This window comes from Anser cygnoides, chromosome 2, assembly GCF_040182565.1.
Source record: "Anser cygnoides isolate HZ-2024a breed goose chromosome 2, Taihu_goose_T2T_genome, whole genome shotgun sequence".
NCBI classification, from domain to species: Eukaryota; Metazoa; Chordata; class Aves; order Anseriformes; family Anatidae; genus Anser; species Anser cygnoides.
This window is the reverse complement of record NC_089874.1, coordinates 122,515,223-122,541,011: the sequence shown is the minus strand read 5'-3', so window position 1 is coordinate 122,541,011 and position 25,789 is coordinate 122,515,223. Positions and strand designations below refer to the sequence as shown.

At 38.1% G+C, this 25,789-nt stretch overlaps 1 protein-coding gene and 1 long non-coding RNA gene across 2 annotated transcripts in view; both read right to left on the bottom strand.

Annotated features, from left to right (window-relative positions):
• Nucleotides 1-25,789, bottom strand: part of XKR4 (XK related 4) — a 230,171-nt gene that overhangs the window by 203,167 nt on the left and 1,215 nt on the right. The gene's annotated exons all lie outside the window — the stretch shown is intronic.
• LOC136790188 (uncharacterized) lies at nt 22,480-25,782 on the bottom strand. The gene is made up of 2 exons (XR_010829683.1): nt 23,569-25,782; nt 22,480-22,629 (listed from the first exon to the last, which is right to left on the bottom strand). It is a non-coding gene; the product is annotated as an uncharacterized lncRNA (long non-coding RNA).

Here is a 25,789-nt window from a genome sequence, read left to right as displayed (position 1 = left end):
ATAGTAACCCATGATATTAACAGAGAGAGACAAGTTTAAACTGATTTTCCCTCTTCCCCTTTCTTGACTGTTCACTTCATCTTGACTGTTCACATCTTATTTTGTTGAGTCCTTTCTCACCATGCTGTTGGAGGTTCGGCCTCCCCTTCTGCATCCATAAAGGTCCTGCAAGGCAGTGCTCAACCTTAGCAAAACTGAGCTGTCATTATGGTCTGAAACAAGCAATCCCATTCACTTAAAGTAAATGCTTTGAAGAGTTTTCATGATGGAAACATTCAAAGAAACTAGTGAGCATGTAGGTCCCAATAAGACCTCCAGAAAGCCACCAGCCTTCTTAGCCATTGTTACTGTGAAACTGCAGATAGTTCTTAAGTCATCATTGGTCAAAATTTATACCAGTAATGAATTGTCCCAAGAATAAAGGGACAGCACTAGTAATGGTGCCTGAAATTGAGTCACTGAGAAGCACCAGACAGGTTCCTCCAGAAATAAGGGGAAAGGGTGGATCTGGACATATCTAATATTATAATTTGGAGGTCTATGTCTACACAACCTCTTAGGGACATCAAGTAGTTTCCAGGAATACAGATACATAGACTGCCTTTCTGCAAAACCTTGTTGTGGGGATTTTCTTCTGGCTAAAATTATCCCTTAAAAAAATACTGTTTGCATTGCTGTCTAGAAGTATTGCCTATTGGCAGAATTCAAGCATCCCTTGAATTTTGCCTTGACAGCAGTAAAGTTGAACTAATGCAATAAAGCACTGGCAGAAGAGATTTAAAGGATGCAGAAAAAAAAAAAAGCCAACCTATTTTAATCAAAAGCTATTATGAAACTCTAGTACATTTAGTAGAATGGCTTTGAAAAAATGAAATTTCCTACAAACAGTGCCAGTAAAGATTTTTTCATATTTTCTAAGTATGGCAATAAAAATTGCTTCAAGATGGAAATTGAATTGTGTCATTTCCTAGCAACAAAATAATAATAATACTAAATAAATAAATAAATAAATAATCCATGACCAGTCTCAGCAAATTTAGCAGTTACCAATTTTACTACTATAGGGTGTGGTCAAATACTTTTTGCTATACTGATATTTACTGACAGCTGTCAATAAGAAAACTTGTTCTTATTTTAAGTTAACTTACTATTATGCTCTTCCTGACTTCAACATATGAAAGGAAAAGTTTTTCAGGAAACTGTCACATCTGTTCTTCTAATACAGGCAGCAGAGATTAACTATTTCTTTATTTTGTATGAACTAACACTGTCACTTGTCTGCAGTTTCGCAAACTCAACAGAAAACAAACAAAAAAAGTGTTTATTTTTCCCTCATGAATGAAATACTGCACATACAAAAAGACACGTCTGTCATCCAGATTTACTATGCTTTCCCTTCAGGAATTGCACTGGGAGGGCTGCTACATGCATCATATCTTAACACATTTACCATTCACCTCTGCATTTCTTCAGTACCTTCAGCCCTTGGCTATGTTTCAGGTCACTGTCAGTTCATGGCTGTTAACTCACTCCCAAGCACCCATCACGAATCTGCCTTACAATTTAATGTGGTAGCGCTGCTGCAGGCATGATGGCTTTAGGATAAAAGGGATGAAGGTTTGGCGGAAGGGGAAATATCCCTTATTATTCCTGTTGATACAGCTAGGAAAAGCAGCCAGTTATCAGGATACGCTGTCCCTTTTCCAGACTTCATATAATTCCCACACAAAAGGGTGATCGGACTAGGAAAGCAGGCATCTCTCGCATCAGGGCTAAGATGGTCGACTTGATCGTGTTAATTTTCTGAAAATCCTCGCAGTAGATACTGCTATTATTTTCCAATTCCAGACATATTAGCCATTATTGCTGACATACAAATTTTATAAGCACTTTAGTTATGGTCTCTGCCTGAGAAAGTTTACAGGTTAAAGGTCCAGCCCTAATCAGTAGGCTTTCAAATGGGGGCACTTAGTGTAATTACCCACAGAAACATATCCTAAGACAAAGCTTTGAAAGTAAATGAAAAAAAGACATAGGGAAGAAAAGTTGCTGAGAAGGGCTAAATTTCAAATAAAATGGGAGCTAACAACACATTGTTCTGCCTCACACACATCTATACGTAGCGGGGTACAAAATACCAGGATTTTGTTCATGGATCAAGCTTTGTTTTGAAGCTTTGTTTTGCAGCAGTAAATAACTATCCAGCTGATCAACAACACAGAAAGAGACCTCAAACTTAGCTTCATAATAAATATGCAGCTGTTAAGAAACAGTGATCACAACTCACCACTTGCCTATGTGAATTTGATCACCTCATATTTGTTTACAAAGTAGTTTAAAAACCTCCTCCATCAAAATCTTCAGCAGTGTATGAAAGAAAAAAAAGAGCTAAATATTTTTTTTTGCCTAAGAAAGCACAGACAATAACCACATCTTGCTGTAGACTAATTTTCAGCTATGACCACCATATATTCAGAATACTAAATTATCTATGAAATTAAAAAAAAAAAACTTTTATAGATACTGTAGTTTATACTTACAAAGCCTAACAATTAATTGGTATCATAACCTGTATTCATTCTTATATATAAGACATTTATCTTTGTACTGATTAACATACTAATGAGATATCATGTCGATTTGACTTTACAAAAAGAGAACAATGACTTTTGCAAAAAGGCTTAAATATTTCACTTGCCACTGAAAACTGTAGGTTTTTGTTTGTTTGTTTTTTTTAAATCCTTTCTATCCTCTACAAAACCAAAAAGGACAGATCCCTACAGTGCAGAACAGTTATCCTTCTATCCTCAGCACAAATTATGAGATGAATTTCACAGGCAAACAGATATAAGCATCAGAGACAGGTTAATGTTATACGAGAGCCACCTGTGAGCAGCCTAGGTAGTGTTCCCACCGAAGTTCTGTTAACACTGAGCACCAACAATAGGGATAGGCAGAGGGAATATCAGAGGAAGTGGGAAAGGGGCAGCAAGGACAGTCCAGGACTAGGAAAATAGAAGCAGGGAGAACAGGATGGAAAGCCATGTGGGCAGATGTTTACAGTGGTTAACTTCTTCAGCTTTGTGGGCTTCTTCTACGGGCAGCAGAGGAGATGGGTTCTTCCAGGGTGATAATTCAAAGCACCAAGCAGCTATCACCAGTCTTCCACTGTTAACTTCCCTCCTGGGAGAAACTCCTTTCTTTAAGCTGAATGCAAGAGTATATTTCCTAGGATAAATTCAGTCTTTGTGAATTCCTACACTGTAGATTTTCAAAAATGTCAATCTGCTAGCTCTCTTTTGAAAGACCATGGTAACAACTTTCATTGACTTGAGTGTCAATATAGTATGCCTGATGCTAGTACCCATAAATATCCTATCCTAAGACCTACCACGAACAGAGAGAAAATACAAGCACAGAGCGATCATCAGCAGGCTACTACATCTGCATGAGGCCAAGAGGCATCATGTGGGTATACTAGCACAGGACCAGAAAACAGCACCACACCTGAGTTAATAAATTCACTTTCTGAGATCTTGATGCCAGAAATATTCATCAGCAACCTTGGAAACTGTTTGTCTCAGTGCATCTTCATAAGAGATGTGCGGAGCACTTAATGTTTGGATCCCAGGCACAGCTAGGGTTGACACAGACATCAACCTGACCAACTATATTAATATTATATTCTATTTGTCAGAAGCAGTTCTTTTGTCACCTATGTAAATGCATAGCTTAAACTATGGTGCTTATGGAGTTTGAACATTTCCAGACTGAAATAGTGGATGAACTGAATTTCAGACTGAATTGTGGGTGTAGAGGCTCAATTTCCATCATACATGGCTTATTTATTTATTTGCCTATTTTTTGGTAGGAGTGTGGGATGCATCTTGTTCAGTATCTTAGTTCTTCCAACAAATCAAAGATTATCTAATGATAGTTCAGGTCCTTCAGTATAGTGTTGTAACCAAATGATCATTCTTTCTAATTTGGGAGATTATGAGATATATTGTACTAATAATGTACTAATAACTGTAGTACTACTGTACTTCCTAATTTCCTAAAACTGGTAAATTACCAGTTATTTTTATAGCTAATATGTTGCCACATCGAACTCGTGGGTTGCCAGTGTATCAAAGGTTTTATATTCTACAGAGTGGGTATAATATGTAACTCACTGGTCTCTAATCCAAAAAAGTATTACAGGACAGCATAGGACAATGTCTGCCCTTGGTCATACCATATCATATTAGCTGAATATTCTATCAAATGCCATCTCAGTTTTTCTCAGATACAGTAGAATTGTTTTTTTTTTTTTTTCTATCAGAGTCCGCTACTGTATATTTTGTTGTCTAATCTTTTTTTTTTTTCCTTTTCCTTTTTTTTTTTTTTTTTTGTGTGTGTGTGTGTGTGCTTACACTCTCTCTCACAGATCTTTTAAATTACATCAGAATATCAGCATAAATCCTTTTTCTAAAAAATAAAGAACAGAAAGAACATTTTTGGAGACCTTATTGCCCTCTAATGTCTGTAGACACTATTGGCTTTCCTGCTTTCCCAGACAATCTGTAACTGAGGAGAATATAGCTCTATTAACCTTGCTATATCAGCCAGAATGTCAAAATCTGTGTTATAAATCTTCATCTTAATCATTTATGATTAAATATTCAGATGAGATTATGTGCAACCTAATTCTACACATCCATCTCTACTTCCCTAATTAAAAACAGACAGCAACAGAGGGGAAAAAAACACCACCTTTCTGAAGCAACTAGGCAAAAATAACCTTTTGTGGATAACTTTCATTTCTAAGCATGAGTTTATTTTTGATCACCATTTAGGAAAAAAAATAAATAATGAAATTATGTCTATTGAGCTCTATTGAGTCTGTTGATTTACTGTAGGTTGTTAAATTCCATCAGTGTTAATCCCAGTAGCCCCAAACCTCTTATTTTTATGAAGCCTCACCAATTTCAATTCTCCCACAGAGAAGTCTCTGTCACAGAATTTGACATGTACGCAGTGAAAGTTACATAGGAGGCAACTTTCCAGTGCTCAGCAGGCGAAGTTCACCCCTGTGCCAAAGAGCAATCTAAGATTTAGGAACCACTAAAGATCCTCTTAGTCTTTAGTATAGTTCTTTTTTGAATTGCTTCAGCTTTAAACACCAAATTTTAGCTACTTAGAGCCCAGTTTTGAGAGGGTTTGAGCAAGTGTATCTCTTACTGGAACTGAAGTCACTGATACATATCACCCAATTTTTCAGAAAAATCAAACTTGAAATCTACTAAAGGTAGCACTTTAACTGAGGCAGACAACTCCACCTGTAAATCAGGGACTTTAAATAATAAAGACCTCACAGAAAAAGATGAAGTCCGTCCTTTTATAACACCCAAACTGATTTTTCAGTGTATTTTCTAGAACTGTGCCCCAGAACTGTGCAAATAATAGATTCTTTGGTTCAGTAAGAGAAAAAAAAAAATAGCTCAATTACATTGTGAGCTTGAGGAAAGACAGGAAAAGAAAATGTAATTAAATATTTTCATGTCAACCTGGAACAAGTGTGAGCCAATTCTTAAATGAAAAATACCATTTCAAAATGACAAGTCACATGTTTAGCATAGGACTTCTCTCCCAAAAATGCAGGCATTTTCACAAAATTACTGAAATAAACTGTCTCCAAATTTGTTCCTCTTCAGCCCAAACTACTTCTGAAATGCAACCTGAATCTGTTATTATTTCCCTAAATGACATTTTGTCAAACTTACTTGGGGGGGGGGGGGGAGTCGGGGAGGTGGGTGGAAATTGCCTGCCTCCATCCTCCACTGCTTTTTCTAATTGCATTTAAATGATCCATGCAACTGGTCTCCTACAACATCCCTGAGGGGTAATATTTCACAGTCTAGCTAATCTCGCTATTGAAATGTGTCCTGTTCTTCAGCAAAAAATTCACTAGCATAAAGCACAACCAGAATCATTTTTGCTGACTTCTAAAAAAAATTAAGTGAGTTTTAGGATTAAGAAGCACATGGGAAGATGCAAATATAGAATATCAGGAGAATATACAACTCCTGGATACTCTAGCAGGGCAAATTAATCTGCTATCTAAGGTGTCTCATGTCTACTCATGAGTCCAAATCTGTAGCTGAAATTGAACCAATCTTTTGGCCCAACAATATTTTATTGTATCTGAATGAGTGGTAGTTACCTTTTACCTTTTTTTTTTTTTTAAAGGTGGGGAAATCATATAATCCTAAAGTGATTTTTCCATATTACACATACTTTGTAATTAATTTAGTTAATCATCTCTTTCTCTGACGATCGTGACTATATTTTTTTGAGCTTAGTAAGCTCTGCTCCTGGTTCTACAGCTGCTTGTATATGTACTTAACACAGGCGTTGTGGTGTTTGAAGGATCAGAGCTCTGTATGTATTTCTACAGGTAGGAAACAAAACGAAATTTTAGAAGGTCTGGCGTCCTGACATGGCTGTTACTTCTCGTTCGTGCCAGCTATGAAGTCTAGTACACACATGTGGCTGTGCCTTCTCCTGCACATCACGGTGTTTCCTCTCACTATGACAGCTGCTAAAGCAGTACTCGCCAAATAAAAATCCCAACTCTATGAAAAAAAAAAAAAAAAAGGTGCCACAGCTCACAGTGATTGAGTAATCCGTTTTGCAGCTATTATTAGAAAACTTACAATACCACCTAATGGCCTGATTCTGTCATTTTTGCCTGGGATGAGTAAGATACTACTTATGTTATGAGTTCCTTGAACTGGAATCAGTGGCTGATAAAGGAGTCAGACACATGGTTAAGCCTGTGGGGACTTTATGCAGATCCCAAAGATGGGTGCCTCTGCCCTTGCCCGGCATGCAGGGTAACCTGCCCAGTTGCCTCCTCTGCTGCTAGATGTTTTAACACGCCATGCAATTACACTGGCCAGCCCTACTCCCAACCACAGTTTCCACTTAGCACCGTTTAACTATCTGGGGCTGTGGTACTTTGAAGAAGGAGTGTGTTCCAGACTCTGCCCAAAACAACATTTTTTTTTTTCTTCGAACTAACTCAATTTCTGAAGCACTTAGCTCTATGTAATGCTGGGGAAAAGAATCACCTCCACATCTGAGGTTAGAAAAACTCCAGCATGAACCAACCAACAACAAAACTATTGAACACAGTCTAAAGAAAGTTCTTCAACACTATTTTAACAATGGCATTACAATTTTGGACAAGGTGTACAAAACTGGGCTCAGTGAAACTGTACTGTTCTGCTTCTCAATTAGTCTCATTTTCTGGATATGGCACTTGTTCAGGAGCAGGTAAAAATGTTTCAAAGTAAAGTATAAAACTTAAAATAAGGATGCTTTCACAATAATATCATGTTATTTATAGATTTCAATTTAGGGATACTATAGGACACAAACAAAAAACACATTGCTGCCTTGACTTGCAGGAACTGTCAAAAGTCTTTTTACTGTAATCCTAAAAACTCCAAGCAGGAAGTGTTACAAAGTACTAAGCACATGGTCTAGTAATAATAATAATAATAATAATAATAATAATAATAATAATAATAAATCAAAAATGCTAGCTCTTTAATTTTTCTCTACACTTCAGGTCTAAATTATAAAAATTTGGACGCAATTTTCAGCTGTAACAATTGGTTTCCTCTGTCACTTTATAGGCACCTAAGTAAGCAACTGAATCCTTGTGACTGCTAAGCACCCAGTAAACTCCTCTGAGATTATGTATCAGGTAAAAAGGTACAAAGATTGTACCTTTAGAAGAATCTTGGTCCCACATATATATTATCATAGCAAAGCTTAAGTACAATTTTATGGCATGCCACAACATATGGAGAGTTCTAATTTAACTGTGGTCTCCTGGTATGACACAGATACAGACACTTGGATCCTGTTTGAGAAGATATTTAGCGGAAGCTTAAATCATTGACTCTGAAGTTTTTAAGCTCTCTGATTTCATAGCATGTGACAATACATCTCTGTGGAGCAAAATCAAAATGTAGAAAGCCTCAATTTGTTTTGACTGTATTTCTACCAGCAATTTTTTTTATCTGTTCAGATCATGCCTGGAGAATAAACAACATCCCAATATGCTCAGACCAGGCTGTGAAATGCAAGCTTCTATCTGATATAAAATTCAGAATTTTGAAAACAAAAGCAGCTATAGTTTGGAAATATCTACAAAATGGCAACGTAGTTGTTTGAGCATAGGTCTCCTGGGTGGGAAGGAAGATGCTATGAGGGGTGTAAACACTCAGTGCATGAGCTTTTGATAATTCACTGAAACAGTGGCTGTGACTACACAGTGCCCCTGTTATAATTCAGATAATAATGCATGTGTTGTTCTTAAACATACATGCTAGCAAGTTGGTTTCTTTCCTACCCTACAGCCCTTTGCTAACCCCCTTCTCGCCCATCTCAGCTGAAAACTTCCAGGGTGTATGGCAGTTTTTTCCTGCCATGTAGAGTATGCACACCACATTTCCTTCATTTATAAAATTTAATACGTTACCAAGAAAATTGCCAGTCAAGCCTGGTGCTATCTATCTTTAGTAAGTCCAGTTGCACTTTATTCCACTTGCCCCTTTAATTGTGTGTCTTTAGAAGTTTTTAAAGGTAAGGATACCTAAAGCTTCACTCACTCATAGATCTATAGTTGCTGTATAATTTCTCAGCTTCCTAAATATACAGTTGCATTTGCTGTTCTCCAGCCTTATGGTACTATCTGTCTTAACAGATTCAACATATACATGTAATTCACCAGTTCTTTCAGTACTCTGGAATGGAAATTGTTCATTCCCCCTGATTTTACTAAGATAAACTCATTCACTGTTGGTTTCACTGCAGCTGTGGTAATTTCTATTTTAATACCTCCGTGTACATTATCTATCTTCCCTTTTCCACCGTGCTAACATCATCATCTTTACTGAAAAATGAAGGAAAGCACTGAGCCATATCTAGATTATCTTTAATATCCATCCTCACAAGATACCAGCTCTCTTTCATCCTTTTTCTGTCCCTATTATATAGCTGAAGAATGCTTTGCTATTTGTTATTTCTTTTGCAAAGCCCAGCTCAGTTTGGCTTTGGGAATTCTTGCTTTATCTCCAAACCTCTTGACCTCTGAGACTCAGTCTGAGTTGCTGATCAGACAGCTGGGAAGGAAGGCAGGGAGGGGGGAAGGTGTCTCTTGCTTATTCCTAATGGTGTCACAAAGTTTTAATATATACACTTTATTTCAGAGCCAAACCTATAAATCTTTCTCTCTTTTTGACATTCAGATTCCTGGCAGTGTTAGCATCATTAATTTCTAAGAAATTTAGAATTTCTTTATATATTTATACCTGCAAGTTTCTTCTACTAGCCGGTCCCTATTGGTCTTTTGAAACAGAAAACAATCTTTTCAATTATTTTTTTTATTTCCTCAAGAAACATAAACTGAGGAAATCTGTGTTTACTCTGTTGAAGGTTATTTGGTGTTATCACCTTTCAATAGTGTCTTCATTGCTTACTGAGAAATTCTAGAACTACATCCACATATAAAACAAGACACTGTAACATATTTAATTGATACATTAGCTACTTGATGAAGACTGTCAGCTTCCACATGCAAACATTTACGATGGTTACTAATAGGCTGTGTTCTCCAATATCGATTTAGGTAGTTTAAATCCCCCATAATGATAACATTTCAAAAGATTTCTGGAATGTTTACCCTTCTCACAATAGGACTCCAACAAGCCATTACAGCTAACCACTTTTGCAGTCCTTTCAAAAAATAAAAATAAAAAAATAACCAAACACATACTTACACATTCAAGTTATTACATCATTAATACGCAGTAGTATACCAGCAATTCTCTATTTTGATTTGTCTTTCCTCAGTAGCAAAAAACTTTCAAACACCCACTTCCAGTCATGAATTCACTGATTCAGGTTCTGCACAGATGGTCCTAATTCTTCCCTTTTCTTGCACAGGTTTTTGTCAGGTCTTTATCTATGTTTCATCTTTTCCTTAGGGATATCACTCAGGCACTAAACAGATCAAGCATATTCCTAGCAGCAATGTGTCCTCTTCCCTTCTACTTTCCCAGCAGCTTATAATTTTATTTTTCTTTGCTATTCAAATTACGATTTCAACTTCCATTTCCATTTCCACTGTTGTATCCTCATTATCCCCATTTTACTCATCTCACACCCATTTATGTGTATATATAGAAATATATGAGGGGGGGATAAGTGAGTTTCCCACAGTCTTCTCCAGTTTCTCAGTTTAAAGGCCTTCCTCGTATGTCAGCTTCAACTTGAAGCCAGTTTCTCAGTTAGACAAGAACAGTGTATCTTTAGACATATTTTCCATCCAGCTGCATTTAATGTCTGGTACTCCAAAACACATCCCTTATAGCACTGTCCTTGAGTTATGATCACCATTGTTCCATCAAGTGTCCATTCTCTTATCCCACTGGAACATAAATGAAATTTCTGAACATTTTAAAGTTTTAAAGACATTTTGAATCAAAGGAGACACATATCTACCGTGGATCTAATGTTCCCCGACTTCACATGGATGACACATGATCAGCAGACTCTTTCCAAGGTGAAAACCTCTGGCACATTCGCACTGCAAGATCAGGTTAAACTGAAAGTTCAGCAACCAAGGTCAGCATACTTTCACAAAAAGTCAGATCTTGAGACATGATATTTCTGCAGGTGAGCATGGGTTCACATGAAGAGGAATGGCTCCCCTTGAGTCCTTTCTAGATCTATTCAGCTTATAATGGAACTTTGGAGAAAGAATTGCTCAGCTACAGCCATCTTTGTAGGTGAAGATGTTTGTGAGAGAAGCCCTGGCTATCTTTTCACCGTAACAGCTAGATGAATGGGAGAATGCTATAGAAGTAGGAAGAGCAATTATTTCCATTCCAAGAACATGGAAAAACATGTTACTCCTCAATTGCAATCTGCTCTTTTCCTGGAGAAGCACAGCCCTGGGGTGCATCTTATCACCAAGGCAATTACATGTACCTATGTTTGATTTCATTATATATCTTCAGGATAAACACTCTGTTATGGTTGGAAGACTTCCTAAGGATAGGCTCATTAGGAGATACAGACCCTAGAAGACACAAAGGACAAATTTAGGAAGTTATGCATTACACCTACCGTCCGTTGACAGTAGGCATCCCTTGCTTTCAATGCAAAACCACTTCCACAGATGGAAACCAGAGATAAATTTGCAATGGTTCAATTGATTATAGCCACTTCACAGGAACATTTATTGTCACGCAGAGTTTAGATTGATTTTGCATGTGTAGAGCCAAAAAGGAAGAAACTTTATGCCATATTTATGATGCACCAAGTCCAAATACAGATGAACCACACCACATAAAGTGACGTGGAGAAGGAAAGGAGAAGCCCTAACTCGAGTTTAGGTATGACAGATATGTAGTCTTGTTCTAGTAGCACACAATGCCCATAACATAGATATACTCTGAGCTCTACATTTTCCTCCCACTAGGGAGAGGATACTGGAGTCAGAAGGAGTTCATCTATTTTTAACCATAACTATTTAAGACAGAAACACAAACCTTCCCAGCACAATCAGTAGCTAACACCCTGTGACATAGGTTTTTGGCATACTAGTGAAAAAGGAAGAAGAAAAAGTACTACAGTCAGTGTTTAGAACAGAAAAGTGTGATAAAACTTACAGCAGGTTGACCTCTGTAGATGGATTTCACAGGTCAGACAGCTAGACATAGACCTTTATCCACAGAATAAAGCAAATGCAGGTAACATACTTAAACTGTGCTTCTAAATAATAGTTCAAGTTTAAAAAAATAAAAAGACACATGATTGTGAGATGCTAGTTAACAAAGGACAGAGAAAACATTCACATGCTCTAAAGCTGGTCCTAGGCAATAATTTGGATTCAGAACACAAACAGGCAAACTCTGATTTAGCATGTAATTAAGAAATCCTCTCTGAATTATGCAACTTTCATTCACTTCTTCAGAAGATATGAGAACACTGCAATCACTTGCCAAGTTTGATCCCAATGTGCCATAGGGCAAATGGAGACCCTAAACTGTCATATTCTATTTAAATCATATGTAGGCTAAAGTGAGTGCGATTGCTCGGTGTATTAAATTACTACTAGTTTGTTGATATTTCCTCATGAACAATCTATGGCTCTGAATTATTTATTGAGCAGGAAGTGGCTTTTGAAGTGAACATTATTTCTCTCTCAGAGCTAATGCTTGAATATGATAAAAATAGATGCCAAGAGAAAAAGGAAATTAAAAAAGATACTTCCGTGACTGACAGCTCATGGATTTTACCTGATTCCTTCATCTTCTTCTTCCCTTTGTGAAGACTATATACTAAAATGATGTTCACCTTAGAAAATAAAAAAAGATGTGGGACAGCCTGTGTCAGGAAATTTCTTGCAACAAATCACACCTACGTACACATTCAGTGATAGCAATCAATAGGTGTCCTAGACTATTCCTATAGCTATATGCTTCCTTGCCAGCAGAATACAATAACATTCATAGAAATCCAGCTCCAAGGGAGATGCAAAACAGCCTTCCTCTGGCATCAAGACTGGTACATCACAGAATCAAAGAGCTTTGGGTCGTAGTGGAGCTGAAGGACACTTAACTGAGCATGGAGTGCCAGTAGGAACAGGGAGAAGGACCCAATTCTTCCACGGATCCTTCAAGTGCTCAAACATTTTTCAAAACCTTGCCCCTTCAAAAGGAGTCTTCACAGGTTTTTGAGGGTGGCAGAGTGAAAACACCAATGAAGTAGTGTCAGATTCTCACAAAGTAAGATAAATCCAGTGTGACATATTCTGCATTATGACTAAATTAGAATTTATTTAGTTGAAGAGGTATTCTCAGAATAAAGTGCATTCTTGAGTGACAGCTGCAACATTTGAACCCAAAACGATTACTTGAAATGTACATAAATAAAGTTTTGAAAGGTACATAAATAATCTTTATATCTCCCATTCTCCATCCACACAACTCTTAAGGTGCTATCCATGAAGAATTCTCCAAAGAATGATTTATGGCACAACATATGAAGACATATTTCTATCATATTTCTATTGTTTATAAATGAGAAAATAGCTTATACACACTAGAAATTGATTAAATCTTTCTATAAATTTTCTGTGAACAGATTTAAATATTGAGTTTATTCTTAATTCAAGGTTATTCTTCAGTTTTCAACATGCCACAGTTAATTTCTTTAATAACCAGTCCCTCATGTCTGCTAATTAGAAATATCCAAAACAATTTGCTATTTAAATCATGTGTCATTGCTTCTGATCCTTGATTGGATGGGGAATGAAATTAAGTAAAACCCATCTGAATTCTGAATATAACTAATGAATACATAATTAAGCTTTTTATTAATATTCTGGCTCTCAGGTTTAAAATACACCTTCCATAATATTTGCACTAATAAAGTTCAAGCTCAAGATATCAGAACAAGTCATTAACAAGGTCAAACTGAATTCATAATTGAACTTCAAAAGAATACTTGTACGTTCTATTTTTTTTTTTATGATGATCATGAACAGTGTCCTTTTAAGTTTGACTCCTATATTAGTGTTAGATGTCAAATAAAGCTGCTGGACACCTTTACTCCTTAGGTATTGATATAAAATTAAAAATTAGGAAGATAGGATTTGCCAAGGTATTGAAAACATCCCGTGTTAATACAAGCTAGTAATTTAAACCCCAATTGTTTCAAAGCTCAATGAATTATTTTACGGAAATTTAAAAGGTTCCTTTAAGAATTAGCGTTAGATACAAAAATTTTAAACAGTATTCTCTTCCTTGTAATTCATGTCTATTTCTTACTTAGAGTATCCATTAGGAACACTTTTATGTCATTACTGAAACATACTTAATCGTAATTTAGCTGACAGTCAACATTTTTTCAAGATGTTCTTCCCATCCAATACTTTCTACACTTAAAGGAAGTCAGTCAGATCATTTGATATCTCAAATATAAAGATGTGCATGTATCGCCTCATTTTTTATCACAGAAATTGCTTATCTGTAAAACACTGCAAATAACATTGATAAAAGCTTATTAATATGAACTCTACAGGTTCTACAGGTCTGGTACCTGTCCTATTAAAAGATAGGAACCCTGTAGAAAAGTGCTGGCTGCTATCACAGAAGGGGCTGGCTTCCTTGGGAGAATCCACAGACTACATAATAAAGAGATAGGACATGTAGGAATAGCCATACTAAAGGAGAAGGACTGAGTCCAGCTCTGGAATTGACTTCAGAGGAGTTGGGAAAGGCACCTGTTCAGAAACACCACTCTATTTTGAGCATGTTCTTAAACTACAAGGAGTAGCAACTGCTCATTACTTGTGTTACAGAAGTACCCCAAAAACTCCAAATAATACCAGCCTTCTGCTGTGCTACAAAGTTTCTGAAGGAATGGAAAGAAATCCTTCCTCCAAAAAGCTTACTACCTTACCAGCACAGGTGAGACTGGAAACCATTAATACATTGCACAGAAAGAGAAAAGGAGACACAAGGATTAAAGACCTGCCCTGAACTGTCTGAAGTAAGTCCCACACGAAGAACCTCCCGTGACCCAAATCACAGCTTGGTCATGAGACTAGCTGCTCCCTCTAGAGAGACTTTTTGGTGAAGTTAAAACCACCACACACTCATAAAGCAAGTCCAACTCCCCTGTCAGCACCTACATAACAGCTCCTATCCGGCAAAGGAACAGGTCCGTTTTATCTAGAGCTCCTCTGAGCTTCTCAGCTCCTCAGCTTTCATGCTCTGCTTCTCTCTTCAGGGAAAAGCCTAGGAACTGACAGTGGGGTGGCTTGTGTTAAAACTGCTAGTTTTTCCAACAGCCCTCCAGAACAGCCGTGCAGGCAAAAAAAGCCAATAGCTAATTAATTCTCTAAGTCAATTTGACTATTAATGGCATTGCTCTGCCACAGAAGTGACATTTTCAGAATAAGGACTGGTTATAGAAAAAACACATCTAAAAAAATTTATTTTTAGGTACACGAAAAATAATGAATGGCATACTTAAGGACCAAGCACAGCCCTTAGTTCAGTAAGGTAATCTTCATATTCTGTTATCACAAGTATTTAATTAACCTATGTGGTAAAAAAGTCCTAACAAATGGTTGTTGATTGTAAATGCAATCCCTCCTTCTGACACATGCATTAATGCACTATTGTAAAAGTTCAAAGCCATTATTATTGAGTTATCTCAGCCACATTAATTATCCTCTGCACTGTATTTGGCTTCACTTGGGTAAATCTTCTTTAATTGCCCAGTCTTTACTTACAGAACATCTTTGTTTAATATACTATGAACTCTGTATACAGTTATGCTTTTTCCAATAATTCCACATTAAATGTAGTTTCCACCATTATTACCAGAAAGGTAATGAGATCTACACTCACCTCATTTGTCTGCTGTCACCCATACATGTCACTGTTTTTGAAGCAGAAATGTCCGGTGCTTGGAAGCTTTGGACTGAAGTTGATCCTAGCATTCTCTCTATGCTCAAAAAAAAGTCCCAACACTTCTTACGAGGCCCTTTTTTAACTTAGCATATTGGATACAGTTTAAAAAGCAGACTAACAGATAATGAAAACAGTATAAGAGACGAGGTGATGAGCTAACTTAGAGCAGCAGAAGTGGGGAAGTTAAGAAAAGAGGGTGAAGGACAGGATTTTTTTTACATCATTTAGCACATTATGGGCTTAATAAGTACAAATCTTTGGGGAAAGAAATCCTTGAAATATTAATTTTTTGCTTAAATGCCCTGATGATGTCCATTATGGAGAGTTGTTCAGGTTTTGAACATGTTTAACTTAAAGCATCTTTTAACTGAATATTAACTTTTACTTTTAATTGAAAAGATAATTTATTTTGAATTGTTTTCACCTAGATCATTTTCCATGAGTACCTCAACATATTGTATAAATATTAAGCTTCAAAATATCCATATAGCAACTATATTGATAAATATACATTAAAAGACTAAGGAATAATTTCAGAAGTATAGACTACTTTTGACTGCCAATTTGAAGCATGTTAAATCTCCTCTCCCCATTAAGAAAAAAAAAAAAAGTGATAATAAACATCACTTTAGTGAAAGTAATATTGAGGTATAGTTTTCCATTTCTGAAATTTAGATAGGTGAAAAAAAAAAATGCAACCAAAATGATGCGCACTGAAAATTTGAGTTCTACTTGCTGTGGAGCTTCTGGTGAGTTGGGAGACAAGAAGTTGGGAAACTAAGACACAGAATTGCTCAGATGTTATTTCAGGCATGAAACTGTGCTTTTTACATTAAGAAAAATCAACTAAAAAAATAAAATCCATTTTTAAGAAACTCAGAGCAAGAACCAGGGACTTAAGCATTTTTAAATATCTGTCTAATTTACTTTTGCACGAGACCGCAGTCAAAAAGGATGAAACAGATACTGAGTGACACATCAAAAAATGCCTTTTCTCTTTTTTCTAAGGTTGACTGTATATGACAGAGAAAGGTTGATGAAAAAAATGAATATACCAATCCTTCTGTCTCAGCCTATTTCAATTGTCTAGAGCTGCTCCTACAAGCTAGTCAGGTATTTTTCACGTGGATATCTACAATGATCTTGTTTGTGGCTATGCTATACATGCAAGATGAATGTTTGCAAACAGAAATACTGTCAGCATAGACATTTAGGATAAGAAAGAGAGAAGGTTAAAAGGTGGGCAACTAAAATCAATTAAGCAAAAAAGAAAGACAGGGAAATCTGTATTTGGTCCCATTTGAGGGCCTTAAGTATTAGGTCACAGAACTGTGCTCTTCCTCTCTGGCCTCATGAGTGTTACATTTCTGTCAGCATGATGATGCAGCTCCAGTGCAAAGAAGAGTAAATGTCCCCATCCAGTCTCTCCCAAGCCTCAGTAGAGAGGGCACTCTGGCAGACAGGATCTGAGCCCTCATAGCTGGAAAGGGCAGTGGGCTCAGATCTTCTAAAACCTGAATACTCTAATCACAGAGGACATTTCTCCAGTACTACTTTGAAATAAGGCAGATTTGATAATGCTTGTCAGGGATCTGAGCTCATCAATGCTCTTAAAGAAGGTTTAAACAATGCTTGACAACTGGATGCACTAAGGGATTTTGGTGCCACTCAGCCTAGTTCCTGGTTTGCAAGGGGCTTAAATGAGAAACAGGAACTCAAGCTGTGTGTACTGGGGCAATTTGGGCACAGCCAAAATGCAGAAATACAAGCCTCAAGGACTCTTTGAAGTCAAAGGTTATGGTCCATTGTAGTTAAGTTCTTCAAGGAACTTCCTAACAAGGCTGCTGAGCCAAATTTTCTAGGTCATATTTTCAGGTCTATTGCCTGAAAGAACATCTAAATTCTGCTTTGCAGTGACAAGACCCCTTTTAGATCTGGTTCACAGAAGGATTTCCATACAAAGTGAGAATATAAAGATTAGGGCTGATGAAAAATAAGAAGTGACACAACTCCGCCCATACCCTTCTTTAAGATAAAAAAGACAACACAATTATTACGACAAAGCTGATTGTTTCACACTAACCAATATTAAACCACGAAAATGTGTCCAGTGTCTTCCTGTTCTTTTCTCTGCGTGTACACTTGAAAGCTTTCAGTGTAAGGTTACATGGCTCTCTATAGAGAACTGAAGTCTCGAGCTCACTGTTACAAGGTAATCTCTTTGGACCTGCTGGAACTGATCCTAGGCACAACAGACAGAAGAACACTACTCTGAAAGAAGTTGGCAGGACCCCAGAATAGATTTAGATGTTTACATGAAAACATCCCATTACAGTGAGTAATGTAGCAAACTGTGGCACCACTAACCTTCATTCTTAAGGACAGAAATCAATCTGATAGATAGCAGCTGACAGGGATAAGGAAAAGCATTCTTCCATCCATAGGTTAATTCACTTTTTATTCATGGTAAAACATCTGCATCTTTCTCTCAAGCAGCTGGTACTGGTCCTTGGTACATTAGTCTTGCCTAAGTCACACCTTCCAGTTTTAGAAGAACAAGAAGTTACTTTTGTTGCCACATCATTGACTGCCAAACTTCCTCTGAAAACACCCCACAAAACAGTCTCATTCCATTTGCTCCAAATAGTGATACCAAATCATTCGTAACTGATAGCATTAACCACCCCCACTGATGAGCTCTGCCAATCAAGAAGATTTATATAGCTCACCACACAAATCTTATACCATGAACATATTGAACAGCACAAGCATGTTGTAGCAAAGGAAAAGTAGTGGAAATAACAATGTAGTATAGCAAATATTTTATTTGGGGAAAAAAATACCTTATTACTCTTTTCAGCCATTCCAGGAGGGAAACAGAATGAGAGGAAGAGTGATAAGGAATTACTTCAACAATCAGAGATCACAGGGAGATGCTAATTCAGGTTATGGCTGTTAGGAAATTCAAGTAAAATCTCTTGGAAAAATATATACCCAAGGCCTATTTGTTCTTAATTCTAAAATTTACAAAAACATACTTAAGGGTACTGTATTTGCAGTAAACTGATGCCAAACTTGTACCTCACATTTGTATTTATTGTTGTTCAGGTGACTATTGGCTGCAATTGGAGTTAAAATTGCATCTAACATTTTCTCTGTGTTTGTCCAGCTATATAACTATTCTTATTTTCTGACTTCTTCTCCAGTATCTCATGCAATCACGTTTAAAATTATTCAGATGGTCTCTATTTGGTCAGTGGTTGAAGGAAAATAAGCTGGAGTTAGGTAAAGAGCATCCAAGGAGTAACTGGTATTCCTGTGCCTTTTCATAACCTTTCATCTCCTTTTGTATGCTCCCTCAATTCTCTCATGCTCTCTTTCATATCAGCCTCCTTTCATTTAAACAAAACAAACAAACAAACAACATTCTTTTTATAGACTGTTTGCCACTTCCACTCCTATATGTCTTCTTGACACAATGTATACAACTGACAGTTGTGCTAAAATGGACAAAAATGGCACTACTTTGTAAACATATTTTAGCAACCACAAATGTCTACTGTACCTTGAAATGTAAGCAAAAGAACTATTGATTTTGTCTGTGTACGATAAATCCCTCCCAAACAAGCTGTTTACTTGAAACTAAGTCACTGTTGTGATTAACCCACAGTATATGAAACGCTACTTAATTGGAAGAGAGAGATGGGAGAACAAGCTACAAGTAAGTAGCTACAAGCTACAAGTAAGTGACACAGATATTGATTTCATTTTAATTTTACTAGAACTTTTGTATGTTTGTAGGCAAGTCAGTCTTTACGGACAAATATTAAGGACTAACCCAGCTGACTGAGAGTACTGTTCTGGACAAGGTGGGCTACAACGTAAATAACCTGAAGATATGGGGCAGGATAACTGTGATGTTCCTCATTCTTTCTTTTCCAAGGGGATTTGGACCTTTCAGCACTAAATATATTCCCTAATGCAAGTTAAACAGGAGGAAATTTTAGCCAGAAAAGTTCATCTGGTTATAAGAATTTTCTGCAAGATTACAACATCTAGGAACAAATTATAACATGAAACATTTCTTTGAATTCATGGCATGTGTATACAGACATTCCTGCATTTCAATAGAGAACTCTAGAACAGCATCTACACATAGTGACAGGAAATCCTCTGGAGCACTAACCTTAAAATGTTATAGATTTTCCACTTCTTTGGAAAAAGCCAAATATAAATTATTCTCATCTGTAAGTTGCTAGAAAGCATCCTCTGTATAAAATATTGGTTCACCTACTAAGCCAACTGAGCAATCAGAAATTTTAGTGCCTAAGCAGTCCTTTGAAAATCCAAAAACTTATGTAAGTGATAAATATTCTCTATAGAGAGAACCCTTGTTAATTATTAAAGCAGAGTATCTTTCTTCTAAAGTACATCAGCATCTTTTACATGTAGCTTAGGTTATTAGAATAAACTGAATACCAAATCTGATTTGTATGCAGACTTGTAAGAGATTTTTAAGAACATGGTAAGTAAAGCTTCACAATTGTGTTTCTGAAAAAAAAAAATAATATATATATATATATGAAAGGCACAGCCTTCATCTGCATATCACTGACTTTGGGGAAAAAAAAAAAAAATAATAAAAAAAGGAATGAAATATTCATACTGCTCCATTTATTAGTGAAACTTTAAATGTAGTTAGGCCACCTAGAAAGCAGTCTGCACCTTCTACTCCTGGTTTCCAGAAAAATGAAAATAACAGAAACCTTAATTCCTGTTTCTGACAGTCCATCACCTTTCCCGAATCCTAAAGACGCAGCAAGCAAAATAGTTAGCCAGCAGGACTTTCAGTCAAGAACTGCAGTAACTCAATAAAAGAAATATGGTATTGCTGAGTGGTAGCATTTCACTTTACTAAGACACAGATGGGGAGGATATGCAATAATCTTATCTAGGAAATGGCTATGACTCATAAATTTGGACTCAATGTGACAAATTATCTGACAGATTTCAAAACAGTTAGAAAAGCCGGTGTCAGATTGAGATATTATCACATCTCAGTGTGAAGCCTAATGGCAGCTGGAATTATTGACCATCTAACTACACCAAGCTCCTACGTTACTACTGAACAAAAGTGTCAAAACTACATGATAGAGGAAAAGTGAAAAAAAAAACCAAGTCTATATGAGGATGGAGGTGGGTTGATGTAAAATCTAATGGTATTTTTCCTAATTTGAACTACCTGTTCACAGTTCCAGCTTAAGGGCCCAGTCATTAATAGTGAGCACCTGAGAAAGTTGTAAGGACTTCTCATGAATCATGCAGCCACCATTTCCCTTATTATTTTGAAATTGTAAAAGCATCAGCTGATTGTAGAGGTGAAGCTTATGAGTGCAGATAATGAAATTTCTTTAGCAAATGATCCCGCTCTGTGAAAAATGCCATCACAGGGTACCAGAGGAACTACAGCTCACCCTGCTTCCAGAATCCAGCATCACACCTACAGTCCTACTGCAACGTGGTTTATTTGTTTGTTTGTTTGTTTCTTCCAAATAAGAACCATGAAGGAGAACAAAGATAACGATTTCTTAAAAATACACATAAACAAATATAGCTGTAGATGAAGATGGTGCAGATATTTAGGCAGAACTGAGAGCAGAGGAGGATGCATAATGCAGGGCACTTCTGAGGAGGAAATTTTAGGAGGAAATTCTTCACTCCTAAAGGGAGGGTGGTGAAGCACTGGCACAGGTTGCCCAGAGAAGCTGTGGATGCCCCATCTCTGGAGGTGTTTAACGTTGGACGAGGCCCCGGGCAACCTGATCTAGTGGGTGGCATCCCTCCCCATGGAAGGGGGGCTGCAACTAGATGTTCTGTAATGTCCCTTCCCAAGCCATTCTGTGATTCTATGATCCAGGGAACCAGACCCACTTCGGAATAAACTGCCCCAAACAAGCGACACCTGCAAGGGTCAGTGATTAAGCTGGCTTATCTTCCTCCTCCTCTGTGTGGGTTCCCACACAGCTAGCAAATTTCAGCCAAAACCCCTCATTCTGTCGACAGGGATATACTTAGCCATCTCACTATCATCTCATCTACCCAGAAATAAATTTAAAGGGCAATTTAAAGTCCTCCTCTTTCCAATGATTCACCCTTCCTCTGGCCTTGTCGGCTACAGAAACTTGACAGTTGCCTCTCAGGCACTTTGACTGCAGCCTTTCAGACAAAATGACAACCTCTGAGCGCTCTGAGTACCTAGGCAGCCTGCTCACACCATTCCCCTTCAAGGTACAAAGTTGTCTTGGAGACCTACTTCTTGCTTCCCAGACACCACAACAGGAGCACCATTGACTCCTCCAGTATCCTCCTCTTGTCTGCCCAGTTTCCACAACTCATGGTCCCCTAAACCCCCGGCCAGACCAGTGAAATCTCATCCAGGTGGGGAAAAAAAAAAAAAAAAAAAAAAGCTCTCAAGGAAACCACCTGTCTCTAAAAACACCAAATGAATGCTATTATCTCTTGCGTCCAGTCACCATGTCCTGTTATCCACTGCAAGATCTGAAAGCCAGGGCTAAGCCTGGGATGCTCAGTGTATCAAAGGGATGCTCAAGGGCAGTGTCTACATTCTTTCATGCCAGGCTCAAAGGCCAATAGTTTATCTGAATCCTACTGGCCCACATACATCCACAAAGTCCTTACAGACTATAAATTGGGGAGGGATATTAAAGCATTCACTTCCTTACAATGGAATACAAAGACCCTGTGCGTTGTATCTTCTTTGTACTCCCTAGAGTCTGCTAATAAAAAGCCACATCTCTCATTACATTTTGGGGAGAACAGGGCTCCACAATGTGGTTTTCATGTAAGTATGGGTAAGGAATGTATCTGTATCTACCTCTGAAGGCATAATGCATTTTCAAAAACCAGAAAATCTCATCAGTGATCATATTTTATTACAAAATTAGCTGCCAACAAAGGCCTTGTGTCTGCACTCAGCTGTGGCAAGCAAATCCTCAGAGGCTCCACTGGAATTTTAACTGAGGGACAGTGTTCTCAGGAAGTCTGTGGATATCCAACACCCCTGAAAAGAAAATTTTAGAAAAGGTATTTATGTGCTTATTCTTCAAAATGGAAGAATTCGGTATTCTATGATTTGAGAGGGAAAAATTATACCAATTTCAAAAGAAAAAAGACACTCTTTTATTCGGAACTGATTTGCAGCTTAGCTGTTCCTGCAGTTCCCCTTCTTTACACTCTAGCAAAAATTTGTTTTAATAATTTTAGATTGCCTACTTACAGTATTGTTCCATGCCGCATTAAAGACCTCATTCATTTCCCATTAGCACATTTTAGTTAAAATTAACACACAATCATTTTCAATGATCCAGCTTTCAATAGCTTTGTAAACAAAAATTAATCTTGAATGCAAAATGGGGAAAAGCTTTGGAGTTGTTAAAAGTCAGCCTACAGAACTAATAACTAAAAACATATTTTTAAACTATTTTTTTTTAATCCAAGGACACTGGGACTGCCAAGTGTGCCCAGTGCTCCTCAGGATGGCCTCCTTAAATAAACTGTTGACACAACTCCCCCCAAATCTTTGGCATTTAAACAAATGAAAGGAAATTGAATAATTCAAGAATTGGTTTAATACTTTAAGAGGAGAGAGGGGACAATGAAGGCTGAATAAAGCCAGAGTGAGCACCCATGTTCACAACAAGGCACAAACAAACCTCTCTTCACACACCTTGATATCCTTACCCACACGCAAAACTACCAAACACCCAAACCTCAGTTCTCATACCTAGGGCTTTTGTCAACAGAGAAATGACAGAAATATCACTGTCATTCGTCACTTGTGTTTAATTCAATACAATAAGCACTAGGAAACTTAAATATAGGTATAGGAGAGGTTTAACCAAGGCCAACAGAAAAAAAAAGAAAGAGAAGAGAAAACTGAGAGCTGAGAGAAAACACACAGAGGGGGGCACAGAGCAAAGCAAAACAGGGCTTTTCTCACCTGTGGGGACTGTGATGTTAACACAGCCACCAAGGTCTGTTTAGCTATGTCAGAGGAGTTACACGTGCGACTAAATACACTTGATCTTCCTTCAGCCTAAACTCTCATGGGGCTGTTTGCTCAGGGCAGTGCAGATGTGACACTGTGGAGAAGAAGTTTCGGACTACAAATCGTGTACGCTCCATTTTCCAGAAAATCATAATTACTTTCCACAAATCATGCTAATTCTGAGTCCTCATTTAAACACAGAGTTTCTCAGGGATTGATATGACCTCTCCTTTTTGACACTTATTATTGGTTTCAGATGGCTGCTAAGGATCTCCCTTATGAGGGTTATACCCAGGGAATTAAAATGAAGTCACTTTAATTAATTATGATGCACTGATATGCAAGACTGCATACAATTGACCACATAATTTGTACATTTTTGAAAAAACAACAAACACAAGCACTGCTAAATTACTGACAGAAAAACAATTCTATGTCTCTATTTCACTGAAAGAAGAAAAAGGTAAAGAGCATAACAGGCTAAAACATAAATAATGTCCTAACATGCCCTGTCAATTTAATATTCTGGTAGTCTTACGCTACTGCACATAAACATGAAGAAAAGCTATACATGATTAAAAGAAGCTCAGCTAGCTTTAAATACAAAGGACCAGGTAGTCTTGAAAGAAGCAAATCTTATGTTAAAAGAGATTGCGCTTCACCAAAAAGCAAGCAGCTGGAGAGCTGTAAATCCCAGGCACCTCCTCTGGCAGAACTGCTGTACAATACTGCTGATCACACCCTGCTCCACCCAACACCCTTCTCTTTGTGTTTTCCAACACAGAGTCATGACGTGAGTTGTTAAACTCTCTTCTGTGTCACTCAGCATGTCACACACTCTATCTTTTATGCAGACAAATATTGACATGAATTTGTATGTACAACTTGAGCCATTATATCTACCCTTCTGTCTCTAGAGAACTGGCACTAAACATTACATAAAAGCCATCTCATTCAGAAAGTCCTAAATTTATCTTGGGTTCAGCCATGGAGACAGAGCATACAAGAGCTTACAAGCATGCAAGATCTAGAACAAAGCATCACTTTTCATTCAGAAATCCCTTTTCCAGTCCTGTTGTGTCATACCTTATAACAAGCACACTAGTAACTTCAAGTCGGTTTCACAAGCATAGAAAATTCTACTTGTTATAATAAACCTCAGCATCTCAAATGTGGATGACAGCTATGGCACCCCAAGGTCTTCAGTCTGTTACCTTGTAGCACTTGTGATCCTTGATGCTTAAAGGCCACAAACAGAGCTGAGCTGCATGAACAGAGTAAAAAATAGTCCCTGACCACATCGGGGATTACGAATGAGATTAAGAATCCAAGGGAGAGAAGTTTAGAGTAACAACGAATTAAACTCTCTAATGAAATAATTCTGAAATAGCAGGGTTTCCAAAGCAAACTTGAGGTATTTCCTTTCCACCCATTGAACGAGAAACCCCCAAAGTGCTTTCAGTTGTTGCTTGAGTGCCCTGCCCTGCTGGATGAGCAGCACAATGCAGCACCTGTCTGCCCCAATCCCAGATGGAAACTTCATCTCCTCACATACACTGCGCACGCTGAACTTTGCCCTGCTTGGGCAGCACGAAATGTATTTTCAGGGCGTTTGCTCTCCACAAAATTCTTCACTGGAAGTGTGCTTAAAACCCAGGAAAGCATTACTTTTGCAAACTATGATGTCATCTCCCTTTTCAGCAGGCGCCCTCCACAGCCCACCTGAGCACACCCTTTCGGTGAAGCACGCACCATTGCTTGCGAGCGCTTTCGCCGGCAGCGGCTCAAAAGTTTGATGGAGGAGGCATTCTCTGCTACATCCCATACGTACAAACACATATTCTTGGCAAGGAGCGGATGCAGAGCAGAGCATTTGCCCACCCACACCGTGCCAAGACCCCGCACCGGGGGGGTGCACGGGCGCTTCCCGAAACTCCTCGCTGCTGCCAGTGAAGTTCCCGGCCGGCGGCCACGCACGCCGCAGAGGCTGGATAGCGTCGGGATGCTCCCCCTTTCCCCTTCTTTCTTCACTAACTCCTCGCACGGGTTCCCCGGGACCTTCCGACGGGTCCCGGCGCCCGGGGGCTGCAGCCGGGCGCGGCGCCCCCCGACGGGGCGGGACGCCCCAGGAGGGACCCCTGACAGCCTCCGGCCGCTCTCCCGCCCCCTTCCC